The sequence below is a fragment of the Lissotriton vulgaris genome, unplaced genomic scaffold (genome assembly GCF_964263255.1).
Source record: "Lissotriton vulgaris unplaced genomic scaffold, aLisVul1.2 SCAFFOLD_2072, whole genome shotgun sequence".
In the NCBI taxonomy this organism is placed as follows: domain Eukaryota; kingdom Metazoa; phylum Chordata; class Amphibia; order Caudata; family Salamandridae; genus Lissotriton; species Lissotriton vulgaris.
Window position 1 is genome coordinate 142634 of NW_028244743.1, and position 24061 is coordinate 166694.

General features: G+C 48.5%; 16 non-coding genes across 16 annotated transcripts; 7 read left to right on the forward strand and 9 right to left on the reverse strand.

The window, feature by feature from the left end:
* Window positions 1–90: 90 nt before the first annotated feature.
* Window positions 91–163, forward strand: TRNAR-ACG (transfer RNA arginine (anticodon ACG)). The gene has a single exon. It is a non-coding gene; the product is annotated as a tRNA-Arg (tRNA).
* Window positions 164–7606: 7443 nt separating this feature from the next.
* On the reverse strand, window positions 7607–7713 carry LOC147666874 (U6 spliceosomal RNA). The gene has a single exon (XR_015304731.1). It is a non-coding gene; the product is annotated as a U6 spliceosomal RNA (small nuclear RNA).
* Window positions 7714–8427: 714 nt separating this feature from the next.
* TRNAR-ACG (transfer RNA arginine (anticodon ACG)) lies at window positions 8428–8500 on the forward strand. Its single transcript has one exon. It is a non-coding gene; the product is annotated as a tRNA-Arg (tRNA).
* A 1010-nt stretch (window positions 8501–9510) lies between these two features.
* Window positions 9511–9617, reverse strand: LOC147666876 (U6 spliceosomal RNA). The gene has a single exon (XR_015304654.1). It is a non-coding gene; the product is annotated as a U6 spliceosomal RNA (small nuclear RNA).
* Window positions 9618–10331: 714 nt separating this feature from the next.
* On the forward strand, window positions 10332–10404 carry TRNAR-ACG (transfer RNA arginine (anticodon ACG)). The gene has a single exon. It is a non-coding gene; the product is annotated as a tRNA-Arg (tRNA).
* Window positions 10405–11424: 1020 nt separating this feature from the next.
* Window positions 11425–11531, reverse strand: LOC147666878 (U6 spliceosomal RNA). Its single transcript, XR_015304732.1, has one exon. It is a non-coding gene; the product is annotated as a U6 spliceosomal RNA (small nuclear RNA).
* A 1797-nt stretch (window positions 11532–13328) lies between these two features.
* LOC147666879 (U6 spliceosomal RNA) lies at window positions 13329–13435 on the reverse strand. The gene has a single exon (XR_015304658.1). It is a non-coding gene; the product is annotated as a U6 spliceosomal RNA (small nuclear RNA).
* Window positions 13436–15232: 1797 nt separating this feature from the next.
* Window positions 15233–15339, reverse strand: LOC147666880 (U6 spliceosomal RNA). The gene has a single exon (XR_015304676.1). It is a non-coding gene; the product is annotated as a U6 spliceosomal RNA (small nuclear RNA).
* Window positions 15340–16053: 714 nt separating this feature from the next.
* Window positions 16054–16126, forward strand: TRNAR-ACG (transfer RNA arginine (anticodon ACG)). The gene has a single exon. It is a non-coding gene; the product is annotated as a tRNA-Arg (tRNA).
* Window positions 16127–17136: 1010 nt separating this feature from the next.
* LOC147666882 (U6 spliceosomal RNA) lies at window positions 17137–17243 on the reverse strand. Its single transcript, XR_015304499.1, has one exon. It is a non-coding gene; the product is annotated as a U6 spliceosomal RNA (small nuclear RNA).
* A 714-nt stretch (window positions 17244–17957) lies between these two features.
* TRNAR-ACG (transfer RNA arginine (anticodon ACG)) lies at window positions 17958–18030 on the forward strand. The gene has a single exon. It is a non-coding gene; the product is annotated as a tRNA-Arg (tRNA).
* A 1010-nt stretch (window positions 18031–19040) lies between these two features.
* On the reverse strand, window positions 19041–19147 carry LOC147666884 (U6 spliceosomal RNA). The gene has a single exon (XR_015304500.1). It is a non-coding gene; the product is annotated as a U6 spliceosomal RNA (small nuclear RNA).
* Window positions 19148–19861: 714 nt separating this feature from the next.
* Window positions 19862–19934, forward strand: TRNAR-ACG (transfer RNA arginine (anticodon ACG)). The gene has a single exon. It is a non-coding gene; the product is annotated as a tRNA-Arg (tRNA).
* Window positions 19935–20944: 1010 nt separating this feature from the next.
* Window positions 20945–21051, reverse strand: LOC147666886 (U6 spliceosomal RNA). Its single transcript, XR_015304501.1, has one exon. It is a non-coding gene; the product is annotated as a U6 spliceosomal RNA (small nuclear RNA).
* Window positions 21052–21765: 714 nt separating this feature from the next.
* TRNAR-ACG (transfer RNA arginine (anticodon ACG)) lies at window positions 21766–21838 on the forward strand. The gene has a single exon. It is a non-coding gene; the product is annotated as a tRNA-Arg (tRNA).
* Window positions 21839–22848: 1010 nt separating this feature from the next.
* On the reverse strand, window positions 22849–22955 carry LOC147666888 (U6 spliceosomal RNA). The gene has a single exon (XR_015304617.1). It is a non-coding gene; the product is annotated as a U6 spliceosomal RNA (small nuclear RNA).
* Between the last annotated feature and the right edge of the window lie 1106 nt (window positions 22956–24061).

The window sequence follows — 24061 nt, forward strand, 5'->3', positions numbered from 1 at the left end:
GGAGGTCAGATGGGTTTCCTTGTGCCTTCACACACACATACACACACTTTCTAGCCCACTTAAGGACAAAAGGATGCGTAAGTCTACATAGGGCCAGTGGCGCAATGGATAACGCGTCTGACTACGGATCAGAAGATTGTAGGTTCGACTCCTATCTGGCTCGGAAGGGTTGTAGGTCCCTGTTTGATTATATTCCTGTGGAATTTTTATTTACCTCAGACTTGTTGTAGGTTCAATATTCTCCAGCAGGACTCATCCAGCAGTTGTTCCACGGTAGAGCGCAAGTAATAGGACCACAGCTAGTTAAACGTTTCCCATTTGCTGCTGGACTCTATGTGATGGCCGTCACGTGGTGTGCTGCTTTTGTATTTCAACATGGGTCCCTGATACTCTTAATTGCGAAAAAGCTTGTTGACAAAAGTGTGTGTGCGCGAGGGTCTGTGGACGTAGGCAGGTGTGTGCACTTGAATGCTTACCCATTTACATGTGTGAGAGGAACAAACCAACTCCCTGTGGGCTGCAGGCTTACAACTGGTAGCCCCCCAGTAGCCAGGCAGAACCACAGGTAAGGAGAGAGAGAAAGTTGGTCCATTATTAGAGAAGGACCATAAGCATCTTGCGCTGCAACCTTCTTCCCTTCTCAGCCACGATTGGCCAAGACCTCTCTATTAGGGTAGAGGGTGAACATTTCTTGGACCTCAGAAACTGAGGGATGTAGACCCAATATGTCCTCCAAGCGCCTAGAGACCTGGTGCCCAATCTGGCATGGTGTTTTTCAGCTTACCCGACCAATCCGGTTGCAAGGTGGACTTTAACAATACTGCTAAAAAGGCACTCCCAGACATCCCTGAGGCCTTCATTTGCATAGGCCCTGCCCTTCTCTTTGTCCTGCTTCCCACAAAGCAACACAACACTGCAGCAGTATAGATTTGGGGGTGGTGAAGAATAATGACAGTGAGGCTAAAAAAGAGAAAGAAAAGTCCCAGAAGTCCTGCAGGCTTCCTTGCTAAATGCAGCTGAACATAGAGCGCACCTTCTTTACTGCAAAGCAAATACATTAAAAATGTTGAGGAGAGACTAATTGAAAAATACATATTACGGGGACAGCACTGGGACCTGCTTTATTTTTTCAATTAGTCTTGAAAACAAAAAAGATTTCTCTCCTAAAAGCTGTTAAAAATATGGAACGCGAAGATGGCGGCGGAGTAGGACGCCTTTTCGTGCCGCTCCGGCGCTGATCCAACATAGCAACTAATAGCACGTTTTTTGGGGGCACCCACGAGCCCCTACGGTGGCGGAGACGTTCGCCTAGCAGAGCGGCGGACGTTGGCGGGGTCCCCGGAGCGGTGTGACCCCCAGAGCACCTGCGAGGACGTTCGCAGCCTACGGCCTGTGCGACCCCGGGCTTTCCAACCATCGCGGCCCGGCGTGGTCGAGGGGCGGGGCCCTAGATCCGCCTGCAGGCACTGGAGCAGACGGTCGGCTGAGCGGACCGGAGTCTGGACGAGGGAGGCTCTATCGGCGGGACCCGGCTCATACCCCGCCACGCCTGGGAGAGGACCCCTGGCCGGGTAGCGCCACTTGCACAACCGGTGGCCCCTTGCTAACGCCATCGACTGGCCTCCCCACATGGGTGGCGCCTGCGGCCTGCTTGAACTGTCCGAGCCTAGGGCCGGGTCGCTGCACGGAACCGGACGACGACGGGGCACGGGAGCGACTCTATCGCTCATTGGTGGCGGAGGCTCGGAGGACCGAGGCGGCAGATCGCTGGCCCCCTGGAACTCCCGTCTGGGATACGGGAGATGCTCACAGTCGAGTGCCTGAGGGCGGGGAGCCTGGAAACGACTGGAGGCGAAGGAAGGAACCGAGTGCTCGGCCCGCCGGCAGACCCCGCTGCTTCCTTGGCCACGTGGAGCCGACACAGGGCGTCATGTCTACAGTGCAACGCAAACGAAACCAGGGGAAAGACAAGGCCTCCCAACAACCGGCCTCCCCTGGAGCTAGTGGGTCATCAAGGCAATCTGATGAAGACGCTCCGGTGACGAAGGCCTTCATGTCGGAGCTGTTTGCCTCCATCAAGGAGGACATATCGGAACTCAGGTCGCAGCTCGCCTCCGACCTGCGGGAGGTGCGGAGGGACGTGGACGGCATAGGTGAGAGGGTGGCGACCCTGGAGGACAGGGACCTGAGCGTGGCCACAGATGTTCATATGCTCCAGCAAGACATTATCCGCCTCACCGAGCAGAATTTGGACCTCCAACTGCATACGGAAGACCTTGAAAACCGCTCCCGTAGGAACAACATCCGTATACGGGCGGTGCCCTGGGACGGTGAGGCGGGAGACCTCCGGGGATACGTACAGGAGGTGTTCCTCCAGGTCCTAGATGAGGTGGACACGACGGAGATACGGATGGACAGAGTGCACCGGGTGGGCTTGCCGCGGCGAGGGGGGGGTCCTCCCCCCGACATACTGGTGTGCGTCCACGATTTTCAACTCAAGGAGAGGATACTACGGAAGGCCAGGACCATCGACTCATTGCAATTCCGTGGCCATAGACCCCAGCTGTTCCAGGACTTGGCGGCCTCTACCTTACAAAAACGAAGGGACATCCGTCCTATCACAGCATTCCTGAAAGAGAGGGGGATCGCCTACTCTTGGGGGCACCCTTTCAGAATAATTTTCAGATGGCAGAATCGCCTGGCCCAAGTACGCACACTTCAGGCGGCAAAAGAACTTCTAGGATTGGCGGATGTTCCATCATCGCAGGCCACGGCGGCCTCCCCATCTCGGCGGCGCCGCAGATCGAACTCTTGGCACAGGGTAGGGCGCTCCCCCGCCGGATCCCCTGCAAGACAACGTCCGGACCTCTCTACCAGCCTGCAGGAACGAGGGGCAGCGGTCGCTTCGGTGGCCTCGGCCACGTTGGCTGCTTCACAGCTCAGCTCTGGGGCGGCGTGATCCCCATATGGCGGATTGGCGCCGGGAAGGCTCAGGCCTTCTGATCGAGGGTGTGCAAGTACTCTGGTGGAGACGACCTTGATTACGGCCAAGGGGAATAGTGGCTTCATTCCTCTGGCCTGTCACTCGATTGGGGGCTTCCTACGGACTTCGGCCTACTGATCCTGTTGAGTATGGTTTTTGCACTTTTTTTTCCATTTCTGTACAATGTTCTGTGTTGGTTCGGGGGGGTTTTGGTTGGGGGACTGTTGGGAAGGGGGAGGGGGGGCCGTGACGGCAGGCCTTTGGGGATGAATGTAGAGAGTGAGTGGTGGACTGCGCGCCATGCTGTAGAGGGGCTGAGCCTCCGACTGTTCTGGGAACGTTTGGGAGCACGTGGTTGGGGGGAGGGGTGGAAGGAGGGTTGGGCGCCATTTGTATTTCTGATAGCAAGATCTTTGGGAGGTGTTTCTTATGCCGATTAGTATAGGCACTTGGAATGTCAAGGGCTTGAATTCCCCTCAGAAGAGACAGAAGGTCCTGAAATACCTTGTAGACCATCACCTTGATGTGGTGGGGCTTCAGGAAACCCATTTAGCTCGAAAGGATGAAATGCGGCTCCGACACAGGGCGTACCCCATTGTGTACAGGTCCTCAGCTGTCACGAAGCATCGGGGGTGGCGTTAATGTTTAAGGCAGCGTTGCATTTTCAGCCTGTGGGAGTCCGCACCGATAGGGAAGGACGGTGGTTGATGGTCAAGGGACACATCCAGGGCAGGTTGTGTACGTTTGTGGTGCTCTACTTGCCTAATTCGGGCCAAAATAAGTACTTGCAGGAGCTGCTGGAGAAGGTGGGGGACTTTGCGGAAGGACTGGTATTCATGTTGGGTGATTATAACTTGGTCTGGGATGGGGAGATGGACAGCTCGGGGGGTCGGAGGGCGGACACGGGGGTTTTCTCGGGGAGTACACAGAGGGGGGTGGAGGAGATGGGGCTGGTGGATGGTTGGAGGTTTTTTCACCCTGCTGTGAAGGACTATACGTTCTTTTCCCATGTGCACCACTCCTACTCCCGCCTGGACTACGTCTTCCTCAGCCAGTCCCTTAGAGGGAACATCTTAGATGCCGCCATTCTCCCGATTTCTGTCTCGGATCACAGTCTTCTAGTGCTCACGCTTCGGTGGTCGCCGCCGGACACCGCGAACCGGAAATGGTACTTCCCGGCCTCGGTGGTCCGAGACGATGTAACCCATCAGGCCTTGCGTCAGGCCATCCGGGACTTTTTTGATAGCAACCCTCCCTCGGACACGTCCCTAATGACTACCTGGGACGCCTTTAAGGCGACGATCAGGGGGACATGCCTGGGCCTCAACTCGCAATTGAACACCTTACGTAGGAAGGAGAGGGAAGCGCTGGAGGCAGAGGTGCTCGCGCTTGAGAGGGAACACAAAGCTAATCCCTCGAGGGTGACCCTACGTCCCCTAACGGCAGTACGGGGCAAGTTGAAGTCTCACTACACGAATAGGGCTGAACTCACACTGTTGCGGCTGGGCCGGCTCTCCTACTCTGGGGGCAACAAGATTGGTAGACACCTTGCCCGGCAATTGAAGGATAAGAGGGAGCGGGAATACGTAGGTGGGATTAGAGACTTGGCAGGAGTGCTCCAACACGATGACGAGGCGAAGGCTGATGTCTTTGGCCGCTTCTACGCCGCGTTGTACGCGGGGGAAGAGTTGGACGCGGCCAATCAACGTGCATTTTTGCAGCGCTTATCGCTTCCGCAGGTGCCAGGGGCCTGGAATGATTTACTTGAGGCTCCGATCACAAGGGAGGAGGTTCTCGCGGCTATTAAAAACCTGAAACTACACAAAGCCCCCGGCCCCGACGGGTTCACCGCTGTCTTTTACCAGACCTATGCGACTGAGGTGTGTGACTTCCTGGTCGCCCTCTTTAACGACATGGCTGGACCTGGGGTGAATTCTGGGACCCTGGCGGAAGCAGTGATCACGGTCCTGCCGAAGCCGGGGAAGGACCCGGAGTGGTGTGCCTCATACCGCCCTATAGCTTTACTCAACATCGACGCCAAGCTCTACTCGGCTATATTAGCGAGCCGCTTGCAAGACCTGCTGCCGTCGATTATCCATGCGGACCAATCGGGCTTCATCAAAGGCCGCCAGACGCATGATAACACCCGGAGGGTCATCCACCTTATAGAGAAGGTGGACAGGTTCCGCATCCCGGCGGTCTTGGTGGGGCTGGATGCGGAGAAGGCTTTCGACCGCGTGGACTGGGGCTTTCTCTTCCACACGTTACGGGCGTTTGGGTTTTCCGATCGCTTCATCGCGATGGTAAGAGCTAACTTCTGCAGCCCGCGTTCACGGGTGGCGGTGAACGGCCACTTGTCGGCCTTCTTCCAACACTCGCGGGGCACTAGGCAGGGATGTCCCCTCTCGCCCTTGCTGTTTGCACTCAGCATTGAACCTCTGGCGCTGGCAGTCCGGGAGCATGAGGGGGTGAAGGGCATCCCGTTCACTGGGGAACAGCACAAGATCACCCTGTTTGCAGATGATGTCCTCTTGTCATTGGCTGACCCCGCTAACTCCCTTCCGTGTGTACGTGATATCTTGCTGGAATTTGAGGCGGTGGCCGGCTTCAAGGTCAACTATGGCAAATCGCATGTCCTGAACCTGACCCTATCTCAGGCCGAGGTGGCACGGGTGAAGGCGACGACGCCGTTGGCCTGGGCCTCGGGGTCCCTGCTATATCTCGGGGTACACCTCACCCCGACAGTGGGCGGTCTCTTTGCGGCCAATTTCCCGCCCCTCATGGCCAGATCACGCGTGGAACTGGAGAAATGGAAGCCTAGATTCCTGTCCTGGCTGGGACGGGTACATGCTATCAAAATGGTCCTTCTCCCCAAATATCTATACCTGTTCCAAGCCTTGCCTATTCCACTGCCCTCTACCTTTTTTAGCCACCTCAAATCGATGATGTTGAAATTTGTCTGGCAAGGTGGTCGGGCGCGGCTTTCATTTACACTCCTGCGGCGCCTGCGAAATGACGGAGGGGTAGGCCTTCCGGACTTCCACCTCTACTACAAGGCGGCCCAACTTAGAGTTATGGTGGAGTGGTCGCAGCAGTTTTCTGACAAACACTGGCTGCACATGGACCGGAGTGTGGCAGGCCGGTCCATCTGGGACCTAGCGTGGAAGCCGAAGCGAGACCGCCCGGTAAACGCGTACATTAGTACTCCCACGGGGACTACGCTGAAAGTTTGGGACACACTGGCCAGTGACGAGAGATGGACGACCTTCCCATCCCCGTTCACCCCTTTGCATTTTAATCCAGAGTTTTCCCCGGCGCTCACTGAGGGCCCCTTTGACGTTTGGAGGGAGGGGGGATGCCGGGCATTACTTCACTTGTTCCATGGCCCCGAACCCTTGACGTTCGAGAACTGCATGCGGGACTATCAAGTGCCGCCGGGGGAAAGGTACCGGCATTTACAACTGCTACACTGGGCCACTTTACCCGCGGTGCGAGAAGCGGCGACGAGACCTTTATCCGACTTTGAGGCCTTTCTCCTGAAGACCTCGGCCATGAAGGGGGCTATCTCCTTTTTATATCGGCTGCTGCTCCGCTCGGCCCTTTCCCCTAGACCGCGCTACATGGAGCAATGGGAGGAGATGGTGGGGAGGGATATCACTGACGGAGAATGGTCGGCGCTTTGGAAGGACATGACGCAGTTTAACCACTCCATACTCTTGAGGGAAGCACATTACAAAACCCTAACGCAATGGTACATGGTTCCGGCTCGACTTCATCGCATTTTCCCGGCGGCCACGGACAGGTGTTGGAGGGGTTGTGGCCTTTTGGGGGATTTCCGCCACGTTTGGTGGGATTGCCCGGTCATTAAGCCCTTCTGGGCCGAGATCCTATCGCATATTAAAGACATTTTGCAGTACCCTATCGATGAGTCTCCCGAATTCGTTTTGCTGGGTTTGAGAGATCCCGGCCTGGAACACCAATCGCGAGCCGACAAAAAGATCTTATGGCTGTGCCTCGGCGCGGCCAAGCTCACGCTGGCCTCGGCCTGGAAACGTAAGGAGGCCCCGGCGGTTTCCCTTTGGCACTCCAGACTGTGGAGACTTCTGAGTCTCGAGAGAATGGCGGATATATTTATAGGCAAATATAAAAACTTCAAGCACGTGTGGGGCCCCTTGGTGTCCTTTCTTTCTGTTGGCTTGCCTTCGGCTGTTTGCCCGGCGTCATTGAGGAACTTGCACTTGTTTCAACTCTAGAGTGTGCTTGGTGTATGAATGAGATTTGCGAGCGGCGCCGTCACGGGGGGGGGGAGGGGGGAGTTTTGTTTTTGGGGGGAGGGTAGGGTATCGCATTGGGACGGTTACTTCACCGAGATGAGGCATACTTGATCGCTGGAGAACTCCTGGACTAGTTGCTGGCTGCACTATTTGAGCTACCCCTTGGCGGGGGATTGCTGCGGGACTGCCGACATTACCAGCACTGAAGACTTTTTTGCTTTAATGCCCTGCCTCGTCTTCCTTTTCAGCTTTCCCACTGTGTGGGACCTTCCATGCGCCCACTGTGATGTCTTTTGTTAATTGTTACTTTTTCTCTGTATGCAAAAAAAAAAATTTACAAAAAAAAAAAAAAAATATGGAACGCTTCACGAATTTGCGTGTCATCCTTGCGCAGGGGCCATGCTAATCTTCTCTGTATCGTTCCAATTTTAGTATATGTGCTGCCGAAGCGAGCACACTTTATTGATGAACTGACAATGTTTATAAACTCTCTAAATCTACAGTCTCTAGACATAGGGTGGCCTGGCAGAGATGCTCAGATGGCCAGTACGCATTCAAATCTGAGCCAATGGTCAAAAATGTATGAAGAGTAGCAATCCATTATTCTTCACTGCATTTGTGGTCCAAGACTAAACACACCGTAAGTATGTAGATTATACCAGGTTTGCAAAGGCTCCTGGTTCGGGCTACAGACAAGGAGCATTGTGACGTCACGCTGCCTGTGGAACAGTGATATTAAAGGTGAAACAGCTGAACAGTAGGTTAGGTGAAGGGCTCTGAGAGTGGAAAGGCAGCATGCTTGGGTCCCTGGACAAGGTGAGCTTATGATAATGTGTCTGAATGTTCACCTGTGTTGTAATATTAAACCCCTTATTGTTGTAAACGCCTACTTACTAAGGAGTTCCCAAGCTCAGCCCCACACAGACCTGGAACTGATTATGTTAATGCAAACTATTTAAGAAACTGAGCCTGATCTAAAAGATTTCCTTGGATCTAGGACCATTTCGCCTAGCTTTTAGGTGCTTCCTTCTCCTAAAGTCCTTTGTAAAACTTGGGAAAACCTCACAGAACAGACTTCCAGGAGGTCAGATGGGTTTCCTTGTGCCTTCACACACACATACACACACTTTCTAGCCCACTTAAGGACAAAAGGATGCGTAAGTCTACATAGGGCCAGTGGCGCAATGGATAACGCGTCTGACTACGGATCAGAAGATTGTAGGTTCGACTCCTATCTGGCTCGGAAGGGTTGTAGGTCCCTGTTTGATTATATTCCTGTGGAATTTTTATTTACCTCAGACTTGTTGTAGGTTCAATATTCTCCAGCAGGACTCATCCAGCAGTTGTTCCACGGTAGAGCGCAAGTAATAGGACCACAGCTAGTTAAACGTTTCCCATTTGCTGCTGGACTCTATGTGATGGCCGTCACGTGGTGTGCTGCTTTTGTATTTCAACATGGGTCCCTGATACTCTTAATTGCGAAAAAGCTTGTTGACAAAAGTGTGTGTGCGCGAGGGTCTGTGGACGTAGGCAGGTGTGTGCACTTGAATGCTTACCCATTTACATGTGTGAGAGGAACAAACCAACTCCCTGTGGGCTGCAGGCTTACAACTGGTAGCCCCAGTAGCCAGGCAGAACCACAGGTAAGGAGAGAGAGAAAGTTGGTCCATTATTAGAGAAAGACCATAAGCATCTTGCGCTGCAACCTTCTTCCCTTCTCAGCCACGATCGGCCAAGACCTCTCTATTAGGGTAGAGGGTGAACATTTCTTGGACCTCAGAAACTGAGGGATGTAGACCCAATATGTCCTCCAAGCGCCTAGAGACCTGGTGCCCAATCTGGCATGGTGTTTTTCAGCTTACCCGACCAATCCGGTTGCAAGGTGGACTTTAACAATACTGCTAAAAAGGCACTCCCAGACATCCCTGAGGCCTTCATTTGCATAGGCCCTGCCCTTCTCTTTGTCCTGCTTCCCACAAAGCAACACAACACTGCAGCAGTATAGATTTGGGGGTGGTGAAGAATAATGACAGTGAGGCTAAAAAAGAGAAAGAAAAGTCCCAGAAGTCCTGCAGGCTTCCTTGCTAAATGCAGCTGAACATAGAGCGCACCTTCTTTACTGCAAAGCAAATACATTAAAAATGTTGAGGAGAGACTAATTGAAAAATACATATTACGGGGACAGCACTGGGACCTGCTTTATTTTTTCAATTAGTCTTGAAAACAAAAAAGATTTCTCTCCTGAAAGCTGTTAAAAATATGGAACGCTTCACGAATTTGCGTGTCATCCTTGCGCAGGGAACATGCTAATCTTCTCTGTATCGTTCCAATTTTAGTATATGTGCTGCCGAAGCGAGCACACTTTATTGATGAACTGACAATGTTTATAAACTCTCTAAATCTACAGTCTCTAGACATAGGGTGGCCTGGCAGAGATGCTCAGATGGCCAGTACGCATTCAAATCTGAGCCAATGGTCAAAAATGTATGAAGAGTAGCAATCCATTATTCTTCACTGCATTTGTGGTCCAAGACTAAACACACCGTAAGTATGTAGATTATACCAGGTTTGCAAAGGCTCCTGGGTCGGGCTACAGACAAGGAGCATTGTGACGTCACGTTGCCTGTGGAACAGTGATATTAAAGGTGAAACAGCTGCACAGTAGGTTAGGTGAAGGGCTCTGAGAGTGGAAAGGCAGCATGCTTGGGTCCCTGGACAAGGTGAGCTTATGATAATGTGTCTGAATGTTCACCTGTGTTGTAATATTAAACCCCTTATTGTTGTAAACGCCTACTTACTAAGGAGTTCTCAAGCTCAGCCCCACACAGACCTGGAACTGATTATGTTAATGCAAACTATTTAAGAAACTGAGCCTGATCTAAAAGATTTCCTTGGATCTAGGACCATTTCGCCTAGCTTTTAGGTGCTTCCTTCTCCTAAAGTCCTTTGTAAAACTTGGAAAAACCTCACAGAACAGACTTCCAGGAGGTCAGATGGGTTTCCTTGTGCCTTCACACACACATACACACACTTTCTAGCCCACTTAAGGACAAAAGGATGCGTAAGTCTACATAGGGCCAGTGGCGCAATGGATAACGCGTCTGACTACGGATCAGAAGATTGTAGGTTCGACTCCTATCTGGCTCGGAAGGGTTGTAGGTCCCTGTTTGATTATATTCCTGTGGAATTTTTATTTACCTCAGACTTGTTGTAGGTTCAATATTCTCCAGCAGGACTCATCCAGCAGTTGTTCCACGGTAGAGCGCAAGTAATAGGACCACAGCTAGTTAAACGTTTCCCATTTGCTGCTGGACTCTATGTGATGGCCGTCACGTGGTGTGCTGCTTTTGTATTTCAACATGGGTCCCTGATACTCTTAATTGCGAAAAAGCTTGTTGACAAAAGTGTGTGTGCGCGAGGGTCTGTGGACGTAGGCAGGTGTGTGCACTTGAATGCTTACCCATTTACATGTGTGAGAGGAACAAACCAACTCCCTGTGGGCTGCAGGCTTACAACTGGTAGCCCCAGTAGCCAGGCAGAACCACAGGTAAGGAGAGAGAGAAAGTTGGTCCATTATTAGAGAAGGACCATAAGCATTTTGCACTGCTACCTTCTTCCCCTCTCAGCCACGATCAGCCACGATCGGCCAAGACCTCTCTATTAGGGTAGAGGGTGAACATTTCTTGGACCTCAGAAACTGAGGGATGTAGACCCAATATGTCCTCCAAGCGCCTAGACACCTGGTGCCCAATCTGGCATGGTGTTTTTCAGCTTACCCGACCAATCCGGTTGCAAGGTGGACTTTAACAATACTGCTAAAAAGGCACTCCCAGACATCCCTGAGGCCTTCATTTGCATAGGCCCTGCCCTTCTCTTTGTCCTGCTTCCCACAAAGCAACACAACACTGCAGCAGTATAGATTTGGGGGTGGTGAAGAATAATGACAGTGAGGCTAAAAAAGAGAAAGAAAAGTCCCAGAAGTCCTGCAGGCTTCCTTGCTAAATGCAGCTGAACATAGAGCGCACCTTCTTTACTGCAAAGCAAATACATTAAAAATGTTGAGGAGAGACTAATTGAAAAATACATATTACGGGGACAGCACTGGGACCTGCTTTATTTTTTCAATTAGTCTTGAAAACAAAAAAGATTTCTCTCCTGAAAGCTGTTAAAAATATGGAACGCTTCACGAATTTGCGTGTCATCCTTGCGCAGGGGCCATGCTAATCTTCTCTGTATCGTTCCAATTTTAGTATATGTGCTGCCGAAGCGAGCACACTTTATTGATGAACTGACAATGTTTATAAACTCTCTAAATCTACAGTCTCTAGACATAGGGTGGCCTGGCAGAGATGCTCAGATGGCCAGTACGCATTCAAATCTGAGCCAATGGTCAAAAATGTATGAAGAGTAGCAATCCATTATTCTTCACTGCATTTGTGGTCCAAGACTAAACACAACGTAAGTATGTAGATTATACCAGGTTTGCAAAGGCTCCTGGTTCGGGCTACAGACAAGGAGCATTGTGACGTCACGCTGCCTGTGGAACAGTGATATTAAAGGTGAAACAGCTGCACAGTAGGTTAGGTGAAGGGCTCTGAGAGTGGAAAGGCAGCATGCTTGGGTCCCTGGACAAGGTGAGCTTATGATAATGTGTCTGAATGTTCACCTGTGTTGTAATATTAAACCCCTTATTGTTGTAAACGCCTACTTACTAAGGAGTTCCCAAGCTCAGCCCCACACAGACCTGGAACTGATTATGTTAATGCAAACTATTTAAGAAACTGAGCCTGATCTAAAAGATTTCCTTGGATCTAGGACCATTTCGCCTAGCTTTTAGGTGCTTCCTTCTCCTAAAGTCCTTTGTAAAACTTGGGAAAACCTCACAGAACAGACTTCCAGGAGGTCAGATGGGTTTCCTTGTGCCTTCACACACACATACACACACTTTCTAGCCCACTTAAGGACAAAAGGATGCGTAAGTCTACATAGGGCCAGTGGCGCAATGTATAACGCGTCTGACTACGGATCAGAAGATTGTAGGTTCGACTCCTATCTGGCTCGGAAGGGTTGTAGGTCCCTGTTTGATTATATTCCTGTGGAATTTTTATTTACCTCAGACTTGTTGTAGGTTCAATATTCTCCAGCAGGACTCATCCAGCAGTTGTTCCACGGTAGAGCGCAAGTAATAGGACCACAGCTAGTTAAACGTTTCCCATTTGCTGCTGGACTCTATGTGATGGCCGTCACGTGGTGTGCTGCTTTTGTATTTCAACATGGGTCCCTGATACTCTTAATTGCGAAAAAGCTTGTTGACAAAAGTGTGTGTGCGCGAGGGTCTGTGGACGTAGGCAGGTGTGTGCACTTGAATGCTTACCCATTTACATGTGTGAGAGGAACAAACCAACTCCCTGTGGGCTGCAGGCTTACAACTGGTAGCCCCAGTAGCCAGGCAGAACCACAGGTAAGGAGAGAGAGAAAGTTGGTCCATTATTAGAGAAGGACCATAAGCATCTTGCGCTGCAACCTTCTTCCCTTCTCAGCCACGATCGGCCAAGACCTCTCTATTAGGGTAGAGGGTGAACATTTCTTGGACCTCAGAAACTGAGGGATGTAGACCCAATATGTCCTCCAAGCGCCTAGAGACCTGGTGCCCAATCTGGCATGGTGTTTTTCAGCTTACCCGACCAATCCGGTTGCAAGGTGGACTTTAACAATACTGCTAAAAAGGCACTCCCAGACATCCCTGAGGCCTTCATTTGCATAGGCCCTGCCCTTCTCTTTGTCCTGCTTCCCACAAAGCAACACAACACTGCAGCAGTATAGATTTGGGGGTGGTGAAGAATAATGACAGTGAGGCTAAAAAAGAGAAAGAAAAGTCCCAGAAGTCCTGCAGGCTTCCTTGCTAAATGCAGCTGAACATAGAGCGCACCTTCTTTACTGCAAAGCAAATACATTAAAAATGTTGAGGAGAGACTAATTGAAAAATACATATTACGGGGACAGCACTGGGACCTGCTTTATTTTTTCAATTAGTCTTGAAAACAAAAAAGATTTCTCTCCTAAAAGCTGTTAAAAATATGGAACGCTTCACGAATTTGCGTGTCATCCTTGCGCAGGGGCCATGCTAATCTTCTCTGTATCGTTCCAATTTTAGTATATGTGCTGCCGAAGCGACCACACTTTATTGATGAACTGACAATGTTTATAAACTCTCTAAATCTACAGTCTCTAGACATAGGGTGGCCTGGCAGAGATGCTCAGATGGCCAGTACGCATTCAAATCTGAGCCAATGGTCAACAATGTATGAAGAGTAGCAATCCATTATTCTTCACTGCATTTGTGGTCCAAGACTAAACACACCGTAAGTATGTAGATTATACCAGGTTTGCAAAGGCTCCTGGTTCGGGCTACAGACAAGGAGCATTGTGACGTCACGCTGCCTGTGGAACAGTGATATTAAAGGTGAAACAGCTGCACAGTAGGTTAGGTGAAGGGCTCTGAGAGTGGAAAGGCAGCATGCTTGGGTCCCTGGACAAGGTGAGCTTATGATAATGTGTCTGAATGTTCACCTGTGTTGTAATATTAAACCCCTTATTGTTGTAAACGCCTACTTACTAAGGAGTTCCCAAGCTCAGCCCCACACAGACCTGGAACTGATTATGTTAATGCAAACTATTTAAGAAACTGAGCCTGATCTAAAAGATTTCCTTGGATCTAGGACCATTTCGCCTAGCTTTTAGGTGCTTCCTTCTCCTAAAGTCCTTTGTAAAACTTGGGAAAACCTCACAGAACAGACTTCCAGGAGGTCAGATGGGTTTCCTTGTGCCTTCACACACACATACACACACTTTCTAGCCCACTTAAGGACAAAAGGATGCGTAAGTCTACATAGGGCCAGTGGCGCAATGGATAACGCGTCTGACTACGGATCAGAAGATTGTAGGTTCAACTCCTATCTGGCTCGGAAGGGTTGTAGGTCCCTGTTTGATTATATTCCTGTGGAATTTTTATTTACCTCAGACTTGTTGTAGGTTCAATATTCTCCAGCAGGACTCATCCAGCAGTTGTTCCACGGTAGAGCGCAAGTAATAGGACCACAGCTAGTTAAACGTTTCCCATTTGCTGCTGGACTCTATGTGATGGCCGTCACGTGGTGTGCTGCTTTTGTATTTCAACATGGGTCCCTGATACTCTTAATTGCGAAAAAGCTTGTTGACAAAAGTGTGTGTGCGCGAGGGTCTGTGGACGTAGGCAGGTGTGTGCACTTGAATGCTTACCCATTTACATGTGTGAGAGGAACAAACCAACTCCCTGTGGGCTGCAGGCTTACAACTGGTAGCCCCAGTAGCCAGGCAGAACCACAGGTAAGGAGAGAGAGAAAGTTGGTCCATTATTAGAGAAGGACCATAAGCATCTTGCGCTGCAACCGTCTTCCCTTCTCAGCCACGATCGGCCAAGACCTCTCTATTAGGGTAGAGGGTGAACATTTCTTGGACCTCAGAAACTGAGGGATGTAGACCCAATATGTCCTCCAAGCGCCTAGAGACCTGGTGCCCAATCTGGCATGGTGTTTTTCAGCTTACCCGACCAATCCGGTTGCAAGGTGGACTTTAACAATACTGCTAAAAAGGCACTCCCAGACATCCCTGAGGCCTTCATTTGCATAGGCCCTGCCCTTCTCTTTGTCCTGCTTCCCACAAAGCAACACAACACTGCAGCAGTATAGATTTGAGGGTGGTGAAGAATAATGACAGTGAGGCTAAAAAAGAGAAAGAAAAGTCCCAGAAGTCCTGCAGGCTTCCTTGCTAAATGCAGCTGAACATAGAGCGCACCTTCTTTACTGCAAAGCAAATACATTAAAAATGTTGAGGAGAGACTAATTGAAAAATACATATTACAGGGACAGCACTGGGACCTGCTTTATTTTTTCAATTAGTCTTGAAAACAAAAAAGATTTCTCTCCTAAAAGCTGTTAAAAACATGGAACGCTTCACGAATTTGCGTGTCATCCTTGCGCAGGGGCCATGCTAATCTTCTCTGTATCGTTCCAATTTTAGTATATGTGCTGCCGAAGCGACCACACTTTATTGATCAACTGACAATGTTTATAAACTCTCTAAATCTCTAGTCTCTAGACATAGGGTGGCCTGGCAGAGATGCTCAGATGGCCAGTACGCATTCAAATCTGAGCCAATGGTCAAAAATGTATGAAGAGTAGCAATCCATTATTCTTCACTGCATTTGTGGTCCAAGACTAAACACACCGTAAGTATGTAGATTATACCAGGTTTGCAAAGGCTCCTGGTTCGGGCTACAGACAAGGAGCATTGTGACGTCACGCTGCCTGTGGAACAGTGATATTAAAGGTGAAACAGCTGCACAGTAGGTTAGGTGAAGGGCTCTGAGAGTGGAAAGGCAGCATGCTTGGGTCCCTGGACAAGGTGAGCTTATGATAATGTGTCTGAATGTTCACCTGTGTTGTAATATTAAACCCCTTATTGTTGTAAATGCCTACTTACTAAGGAGTTCCCAAGCTCAGCCCCACACAGACCTGGAACTGATTATGTTAATGCAAACTATTTAAGAAACTGAGCCTGATCTAAAAGATTTCCTTGGATCTAGGACCATTTCGCCTAGCTTTTAGGTGCTTCCTTCTCCTAAAGTCCTTTGTAAAACTTGGGAAAACCTCACAGAACAGACTTCCAGGAGGTCAGATGGGTTTCCTTGTGCCTTCACACACACATACACACACTTTCTAGCCCACTTAAGGACAAAAGGATGCGTAAGTCTACATAGGGCCAGTGGCGCAATGGATAACGCGTCTGACTACGGATCAGAAGATTGTAGGTTCGACTCCTATCTGGCTCGGAAGGGTTGTAGGTCCCTGTTTGATTATATTCCTGTGGAATTTTTATTTACCTCAGACTTGTTGTAGGTTCAATATTCTCCAGCAGGACTCATCCAGCAGTTGTTCCACGGTAGAGCGCAAGTAATAGGACCACAGCTAGTTAAACGTTTCCCATTTGCTGCTGGACTCTATGTGATGGCCGTCACGTGGTGTGCTGCTTTTGTATTTCAACATGGGTCCCTGATACTCTTAATTGCGAAAAAGCTTGTTGACAAAAGTGTGTGTGCGCGAGGGTCTGTGGACGTAGGCAGGTGTGTGCACTTGAATGCTTACCCATTTACATGTGTGAGAGGAACAAACCAACTCCCTGTGGGCTGCAGGCTTACAACTGGTAGCCCCAGTAGCCAGGCAGAACCACAGGTAAGGAGAGAGAGAAAGTTGGTCCATTATTAGAGAAGGACCATAAGCATCTTGCGCTGCAACCTTCTTCCCTTCTCAGCCACGATCGGCCAAGACCTCTCTATTAGGGTAGAGGGTGAACATTTCTTGGACCTCAGAAACTGAGGGATGTAGACCCAATATGTCCTCCAAGCGCCTAGAGACCTGGTGCCCAATCTGGCATGGTGTTTTTCAGCTTACCCGACCAATCCGGTTGCAAGGTGGACTTTAACAATACTGCTAAAAAGGCACTCCCAGACATCCCTGAGGCCTTCATTTGCATAGGCCCTGCCCTTCTCTTTGTCCTGCTTCCCACAAAGCAACACAACACTGCAGCAGTATAGATTTGGGGGTGGTGAAGAATAATGACAGTGAGGCTAAAAAAGAGAAAGAAAAGTCCCAGAAGTCCTGCAGGCTTCCTTGCTAAATGCAGCTGAACATAGAGCGCACCTTCTTTACTGCAAAGCAAATACATTAAAAATGTTGAGGAGAGACTAATTGAAAAATACATATTACGGGGACAGCACTGGGACCTGCTTTATTTTTTCAATTAGTCTTGAAAACAAAAAAGATTTCTCTCCTAAAAGCTGTTAAAAATATGGAACGCTTCACGAATTTGCGTGTCATCCTTGCGCAGGGGCCATGCTAATCTTCTCTGTATCGTTCCAATTTTAGTATATGTGCTGCCGAAGCGAGCACACTTTATTGATGAACTGACAATGTTTATAAACTCTCTAAATCTACAGTCTCTAGACATAGGGTGGCCTGGCAGAGATGCTCAGATGGCCAGTACGCATTCAAATCTGAGCCAATGGTCAAAAATGTATGAAGAGTAGCAATCCATTATTCTTCACTGCATTTGTGGTCCAAGACTAAACACACCGTAAGTATGTAGATTATACCAGGTTTGCAAAGGCTCCTGGTTCGGGCTACAGACAAGGAGCATTGTGACGTCACGCTGCCTGTGGAACAGTGATATTAAAGGTGAAACAGCTGCACAGTAGGTTAGGTGAAGGGCTCTGAGAGTGGAAAGGCAGCATGCTTGGGTCCCTGGACAAGGTGAGCTTATGATAATGTGTCTGAATGTTCACCTGTGTTGTAATATTAAACCCCTTATTGTTGTAAACGCCTACTTACTAAGGAGTTCCCAAGCTCAGCCCCACACAGACCTGGAACTGATTATGTTAATGCAAACTATTTAAGAAACTGAGCCTGATCTAAAAGATTTCCTTGGATCTAGGACCATTTCGCCTAGCTTTTAGGTGCTTCCTTCTCCTAAAGTCCTTTGTAAAACTTGGGAAAACCTCACAGAACAGACTTCCAGGAGGTCAGATGGGTTTCCTTGTGCCTTCACACACACATACACACACTTTCTAGCCCACTTAAGGACAAAAGGATGCATAAGTCTACATAGGGCCAGTGGCGCAATGGATAACGCGTCTGACTACGGATCAGAAGATTGTAGGTTCGACTCCTATCTGGCTCGGAAGGGTTGTAGGTCCCTGTTTGATTATATTCCTGTGGAATTTTTATTTACCTCAGACTTGTTGTAGGTTCAATATTCTCCAGCAGGACTCATCCAGCAGTTGTTCCACGGTAGAGCGCAAGTAATAGGACCACAGCTAGTTAAACGTTTCCCATTTGCTGCTGGACTCTATGTGATGGCCGTCACGTGGTGTGCTGCTTTTGTATTTCAACATGGGTCCCTGATACTCTTAATTGCGAAAAAGCTTGTTGACAAAAGTGTGTGTGCGCGAGGGTCTGTGGACGTAGGCAGGTGTGTGCACTTGAATGCTTACCCATTTACATGTGTGAGAGGAACAAACCAACTCCCTGTGGGCTGCAGGCTTACAACTGGTAGCCCCAGTAGCCAGGCAGAACCACAGGTAAGGAGAGAGAGAAAGTTGGTCCATTATTAGAGAAGGACCATAAGCATCTTGCGCTGCAACCTTCTTCCCTTCTCAGCCACGATCGGCCAAGACCTCTCTATTAGGGTAGAGGGTGAACATTTCTTGGACCTCAGAAACTGAGGGATGTAGACCCAATATGTCCTCCAAGCGCCTAGAGACCTGGTGCCCAATCTGGCATGGTGTTTTTCAGCTTACCCGACCAATCCGGTTGCAAGGTGGACTTTAACAATACTGCTAAAAAGGCACTCCCAGACATCCCTGAGGCCTTCATTTGCATAGGCCCTGCCCTTCTCTTTGTCCTGCTTCCCACAAAGCAACACAACACTGCAGCAGTATAGATTTGGGGGTGGTGAAGAATAATGACAGTGAGGCTAAAAAAGAGAAAGAAAAGTCCCAGAAGTCCTGCAGGCTTCCTTGCTAAATGCAGCTGAACATAGAGCGCACCTTCTTTACTGCAAAGCAAATACATTAAAAATGTTGAGGAGAGACTAATTGAAAAATACATATTACGGGGACAGCACTGGGACCTGCTTTATTTTTTCAATTAGTCTTGAAAACAAAAAAGATTTCTCTCCTAAAAGCTGTTAAAAATATGGAACGCTTCACGAATTTGCGTGTCATCCTTGCGCAGGGGCCATGCTAATCTTCTCTGTATCGTTCCAATTTTAGTATATGTGCTGCCGAAGCGAGCACACTTTATTGATGAACTGACAATGTTTATAAACTCTCTAAATCTACAGTCTCTAGACATAGGGTGGCCTGGCAGAGATGCTCAGATGGCCAGTACGCATTCAAATCTGAGCCAATGGTCAAAAATGTATGAAGAGTAGCAATCCATTATTCTTCACTGCATTTGTGGTCCAAGACTAAACACACCGTAAGTATGTAGATTATACCAGGTTTGCAAAGGCTCCTGGTTCGGGCTACAGACAAGGAGCATTGTGACGTCACGCTGCCTGTGGAACAGTGATATTAAAGGTGAAACAGCTGCACAGTAGGTTAGGTGAAGGGCTCTGAGAGTGGAAAGGCAGCATGCTTGGGTCCCTGTACAAGGTGAGCTTATGATAATGTGTCTGAATGTTCACCTGTGTTGTAATATTAAACCCCTTATTGTTGTAAACGCCTACTTACTAAGGAGTTCCCAAACTCAGCCCCACACAGACCTGGAACTGATTATGTTAATGCAAACTATTTAAGAAACTGAGCCTGATCTAAAAGATTTCCTTGGATCTAGGACCATTTCGCCTAGCTTTTAGGTGCTTCCTTCTCCTAAAGTCCTTTGTAAAACTTGGGAAAACCTCACAGAACAGACTTCCAGGAGGTCAGATGGGTTTCCTTGTGCCTTCACACACACATACACACACTTTCTAGCCCACTTAAGGACAAAAGGATGCGTAAGTTTACATAGGGCCAGTGGCGCAATGGATAACGCGTCTGACTACGGATCAGAAGATTGTAGGTTCGACTCCTATCTGGCTCGGAAGGGTTGTAGGTCCCTGTTTGATTATATTCCTGTGGAATTTTTATTTACCTCAGACTTGTTGTAGGTTCAATATTCTCCAGCAGGACTCATCCAGCAGTTGTTCCACGGTAGAGCGCAAGTAATAGGACCACAGCTAGTTAAACGTTTCCCATTTGCTGCTGGACTCTATGTGATGGCCGTCACGTGGTGTGCTGCTTTTGTATTTCAACATGGGTCCCTGATACTCTTAATTGCGAAAAAGCTTGTTGACAAAAGTGTGTGTGCGCGAGGGTCTGTGGACGTAGGCAGGTGTGTGCACTTGAATGCTTACCCATTTACATGTGTGGGAGGAACAAACCAACTCCCTGTGGGCTGCAGGCTTACAACTGGTAGCCCCAGTAGCCAGGCAGAACCACAGGTAAGGAGAGAGAGAAAGTTGGTCCATTATTAGAGAAGGACCATAAGCATCTTGCGCTGCAACCTTCTTCCCTTCTCAGCCACGATCGGCCAAGACCTCTCTATTAGGGTAGAGGGTGAACATTTCTTGGACCTCAGAAACTGAGGGATGTAGACCCAATATGTCCTCCAAGCGCCTAGAGACCTGGTGCCCAATCTGGCATGGTGTTTTTCAGCTTACCCGACAAATCCGGTTGCAAGGTGGACTTTAACAATACTGCTAAAAAGGCACTCCCAGACATCCCTGAGGCCTTCATTTGCATAGGCCCTGCCCTTCTCTTTGTCCTGCTTCCCACAAAGCAACACAACACTGCAGCAGTATAGATTTGGGGGTGGTGAAGAATAATGACAGTGAGGCTAAAAAAGAGAAAGAAAAGTCCCAGAAGTCCTGCAGGCTTCCTTGCTAAATGCAGCTGAACATAGAGCGCACCTTCTTTACTGCAAAGCAAATACATTAAAAATGTTGAGGAGAGACTAATTGAAAAATACATATTACGGGGACAGCACTGGGACCTGCTTTATTTTTTCAATTAGTCTTGAAAACAAAAAAGATTTCTCTCCTGAAAGCTGTTAAAAATATGGAACGCTTCACGAATTTGCGTGTCATCCTTGCGCAGGGGCCATGCTAATCTTCTCTGTATCGTTCCAATTTTAGTATATGTGCTGCCGAAGCGAGCACACTTTATTGATAAACTGACAATGTTTATAAACTCTCTAAATCTACAGTCTCTAGACATAGGGTGGCCTGGCAGAGATGCTCAGATGGCCAGTACGCATTCAAATCTGAACCAATGGTCAAAAATGTATGAAGAGTAGCAATCCATTATTCTTCACTGCATTTGTGGTCCAAGACTAAACACACCGTAAGTATGTAGATTATACCAGGTTTGCAAAGGCTCCTGGTTCGGGCTACAGACAAGGAGCATTGTGACGTCACGCTGCCTGTGGAACAGTGATATTAAAGGTGAAACAGCTGCACAGTAGGTTAGGTGAAGGGCTCTGAGAGTGGAAAGGCAGCATGCTTGGGTCCCTGTACAAGGTGAGCTTATGATAATGTGTCTGAATGTTCACCTGTGTTGTAATATTAAACCCCTTATTGTTGTAAACGCCTACTTACTAAGGAGTTCCCAAACTCAGCCCCACACAGACCTGGAACTGATTATGTTAATGCAAACTATTTAAGAAACTGAGCCTGATCTAAAAGATTTCCTTGGATCTAGGACCATTTCGCCTAGCTTTTAGGTGCTTCCTTCTCCTAAAGTCCTTTGTAAAACTTGGGAAAACCTCACAGAACAGACTTCCAGGAGGTCAGATGGGTTTCCTTGTGCCTTCACACACACATACACACACTTTCTAGCCCACTTAAGGACAAAAGGATGCGTAAGTTTACATAGGGCCAGTGGCGCAATGGATAACGCGTCTGACTACGGATCAGAAGATTGTAGGTTCGACTCCTATCTGGCTCGGAAGGGTTGTAGGTCCCTGTTTGATTATATTCCTGTGGAATTTTTATTTACCTCAGACTTGTTGTAGGTTCAATATTCTCCAGCAGGACTCATCCAGCAGTTGTTCCACGGTAGAGCGCAAGTAATAGGACCACAGCTAGTTAAACGTTTCCCATTTGCTGCTGGACTCTATGTGATGGCCGTCACGTGGTGTGCTGCTTTTGTATTTCAACATGGGTCCCTGATACTCTTAATTGCGAAAAAGCTTGTTGACAAAAGTGTGTGTGCGCGAGGGTCTGTGGACGTAGGCAGGTGTGTGCACTTGAATGCTTACCCATTTACATGTGTGGGAGGAACAAACCAACTCCCTGTGGGCTGCAGGCTTACAACTGGTAGCCCCAGTAGCCAGGCAGAACCACAGGTAAGGAGAGAGAGAAAGTTGGTCCATTATTAGAGAAGGACCATAAGCATCTTGCGCTGCAACCTTCTTCCCTTCTCAGCCACGATCGGCCAAGACCTCTCTATTAGGGTAGAGGGTGAACATTTCTTGGACCTCAGAAACTGAGGGATGTAGACCCAATATGTCCTCCAAGCGCCTAGAGACCTGGTGCCCAATCTGGCATGGTGTTTTTCAGCTTACCCGACAAATCCGGTTGCAAGGTGGACTTTAACAATACTGCTAAAAAGGCACTCCCAGACATCCCTGAGGCCTTCATTTGCATAGGCCCTGCCCTTCTCTTTGTCCTGCTTCCCACAAAGCAACACAACACTGCAGCAGTATAGATTTGGGGGTGGTGAAGAATAATGACAGTGAGGCTAAAAAAGAGAAAGAAAAGTCCCAGAAGTCCTGCAGGCTTCCTTGCTAAATGCAGCTGAACATAGAGCGCACCTTCTTTACTGCAAAGCAAATACATTAAAAATGTTGAGGAGAGACTAATTGAAAAATACATATTACGGGGACAGCACTGGGACCTGCTTTATTTTTTCAATTAGTCTTGAAAACAAAAAAGATTTCTCTCCTAAAAGCTGTTAAAAATATGGAACGCTTCACGAATTTGCGTGTCATCCTTGCGCAGGGGCCATGCTAATCTTCTCTGTATCGTTCCAATTTTAGTATATGTGCTGTCGAAGCGAGCACACTTTATTGATGAACTGACAATGTTTATAAACTCTCTAAATCTACAGTCTCTAGACATAGGGTGGCCTGGCAGAGATGCTCAGATGGCCAGTACGCATTCAAATCTGAGCCAATGGTCAAAAATGTATGAAGAGTAGCAATCCATTATTCTTCACTGCATTTGTGGTCCAAGACTAAACACACCGTAAGTATGTAGATTATACCAGGTTTGCAAAGGCTCCTGGTTCGGGCTACAGACAAGGAGCATTGTGACGTCACGCTGCCTGTGGAACAGTGATATTAAAGGTGAAACAGCTGAACAGTAGGTTAGGTGAAGGGCTCTGAGAGTGGAAAGGCAGCATGCTTGAGTCCCTGGACAAGGTGAGCTTATGATAATGTGTCTGAATGTTCACCTGTGTTGTAATATTAAACCCCTTATTGTTGTAAACGCCTACTTACTAAGGAGTTCCCAAGCTCAGCCCCACACAGACCTGGAACTGATTATGTTAATGCAAACTATTTAAGAAACTGAGCCTGATCTAAAAGATTTCCTTGGATCTAGGACCATTTCGCCTAGCTTTTAGGTGCTTCCTTCTCCTAAAGTCCTTTGTAAAACTTGGGAAAACCTCACAGAACAGACTTCCAGGAGGTCAGATGGGTTTCCTTGTGCCTTCACACACACATACACACACTTTCTAGCCCACTTAAGGACAAAAGGATGCGTAAGTCTACATAGGGCCAGTGGCGCAATGGATAACGCGTCTGACTACGGATCAGGTGATTGTAGGTTCGACTCCTATCTGGCTCGGAAGGGTTGTAGGTCCCTGTTTGATTATATTCCTGTGGAATTTTTATTTACCTCAGACTTGTTGTATGTTCAATATTCTCCAGCAGGACTCATCCAGCAGTTGTTCCACGGTAGAGCGCAAGTAATAGGACCACAGCTAGTTAAACGTTTCCCATTTGCTGCTGGACTCTATGTGATGGCCGTCACGTGGTGTGCTGCTTTTGTATTTCAACATGGGTCCCTGATACTCTTAATTGCGAAAAAGCTTGTTGACAAAAGTGTGTGTGCGCGAGGGTCTGTGGACGTAGGCAGGTGTGTGCACTTGAATGCTTACCCATTT